This window comes from Etheostoma spectabile, chromosome 10 (assembly GCF_008692095.1).
Source record: "Etheostoma spectabile isolate EspeVRDwgs_2016 chromosome 10, UIUC_Espe_1.0, whole genome shotgun sequence".
Lineage (NCBI taxonomy): Eukaryota > Metazoa > Chordata > Actinopteri > Perciformes > Percidae > Etheostoma > Etheostoma spectabile.
In genome coordinates, this window is record NC_045742.1 from 11,012,246 (window position 1) to 11,014,659 (window position 2,414).

Consider the following 2,414-nt stretch of genomic DNA (forward strand, 5'->3'; position numbering starts at 1 on the left):
CACACACACACACACACACACACACACACACACACACACACACACTCCAGAGGGTACATAAGCATGAGCAGCACTGTAGTCAATTTGTACCCGCCATGCCCTGATGTAACCAGAATGTTTCCTCCATGTGAGCTGAAATCTAGTTTGCTGTGCATCAATATACGACATGTGAACTCATAAGCATGCATCCTAATTTAACCAGTAGAACATTTTCTCAGGAAATGATGGATGATTTCCAGAAATATAATTTCCAAGGTATTATGCTTTCTTATTTTGCAAACACCCACAACACATAAGGTTCAATCTTAGTGTATACTCCGTTTTGTTCCCTCAGTCCTTTTCAAAGTAAAATGTTTGGCATTCACGTTGGTTATTGCACCAGCCTCCCATCTTCCATTCACCCTTTCTTATCTTCTCTCCTACTATCCGTTTTTTTTTCATTCACCTTAACATGCAAAAGAAGCAATCAATCGCCTGGCACCTAGGGTCCATCTTATCACATGTTCCCTCTCAATCCGACACATGGTTAGCCACTGATGGTGAGGTCATCAATAGATATATAGTTTCCATCTATTATCCTTTTTAATATAGTTCACATATATACCGCCTTTCTCTAGCTTCCCCCATTTCCCTCCTCATTTTTGTCTTCATTACACCCTCTCTGGTTCCAGGGACCTGTACTCAGTCTTCTGTGATGTGCATATTTCTTTATTCTTTTTCAGAGTGTAATTTAAGCCATCCATTTTCTCTTCTCTCCTCCGGATTTCTCTCCTCTGAAATCACTTATAAGCAAATGTACCTTATTACTAGTTAATGGTGAATATTACAGAACATTAAATATTTTGTCTTTCACTTGATTTGATATTGAAGATCAGAAAAGTCTAAATTGTGGTAGAATCCACATGTTTGTTGCAGTTCTCTTTTGGAGGGGAATATCGCAATTCACTTCAAATGAATATTTGTTTACAGATACAGGTATTTAAATTGAAAACAAAGAATTTTCAATGTTTGTGAAGCTTATAATAGTCAGTTTTAGTTAAAACCTTCTGAGAGGTGTTAATTCATCTATATCTTTATTACTGAGGTCATAGTACTTGGTGGGTTTGTGCTGGACTGCAGTTTGACAGGTGCGTTTCACCCAGCACATTAACAAACATGAGGGGGGAAGAATATTAGAAACAAGTACAACCTTAATGATAATGTATAGTTAAATTAAAACACCTGACAGTGTCAATAAAAACTGAACATTTACAGCGGGTAAAATAAGTATTGAACACATCACCATTTTTCTCAGTAAATATATTTCCAAAGGTGCTATTGACATGACATTTTCACCAGACGTTGGTAACAACCCAAGTAATCCATACATATAAACCAAAACAAATAAGTTCAGAAATTAAGTTATGTGTAATAATGTGAAATGACAGGGAAAAAGTATTGAACACACTGATATTTAATACTTTGTACAAAAGCCTTTGTTGGTAATGAGAGCTTCAAGATGCCTCCTGTATGGAGAAACTAATCACATGCATTGCTCTGGTGTGATTTTGGCCCATTCTTCCACACAAACAGTCTTCAAATCTTGAAGATTCAGTGGGCCTCTTCTGTGAATCTTAATCTTCAGTTCTTGCTCTCATCCGACCACGCTATATGTTCCCAGTATTTCACTGGCTTTTCCAAATGTTGTGCAGCAAACTTTAAACAAGCTTCAACATGCTTTTTCTTCAGCAATGGAGTTTGCGTGGGGAGCGTGCATACAGGCCATGGCGGTAGAGTGCATTACCTACTGTTTTCTTTGAGACAACAGTACCTGCTAATTGCGGGTCTTTTTGAAGCACTCCACAAGTGGTCCTTGGCTTTTGGACAACTCTTCTGATTATTTGTGTCACTCCTCTGTCAGAAATCTTGCGAGGAGCACCTGTTCAAGGCAAATTTATGGTAAAATGATTGTTTTTCCACTTACGTTTTATGGCCCCAACAGTGCTCACTGGAACGTTCAGAAGTTTAGAATTGCACCTATAACCAACGCCATCATTATGTTTTGCAACAATTAGGTTGTGCATGGCTTGAAACAGCTCTTTGCTTTTACCCATCATGAGATGTGTCTTGTGACACCTTGGCAAGGAGACCTTTTTGTAGGCCATCAGTTGGGACTGAACCAGCTGATATTAATTTGCACTGACGGGGCTGGATAGCTTTTTAATTACTGTTTTCAGCTGTTGTCTTGGCTTTCCATGCCTTTTTGCACCTCCCTTTCTCCATGTATTCAATACTTTTTCCCTGTTTCATTTCACATCATTACAAATTGCAACTTAATTTCTGAACTTATTTGTTTTGATTTCTTTTTATGTATGGATTACTTGGGTTGCTACCAGCATCTGTTGAAAATTTCATGTCAATAGCACCTTTGGAAA

The 2,414-nt window shown here is 38.1% G+C and overlaps 1 protein-coding gene across 1 annotated transcript in view; it reads left to right on the forward strand.

Moving 5' to 3' along the window:
• The window catches only part of enox2 (ecto-NOX disulfide-thiol exchanger 2), a 171,644-nt gene that overhangs the window by 130,839 nt on the left and 38,391 nt on the right, over nt 1-2,414 (forward strand).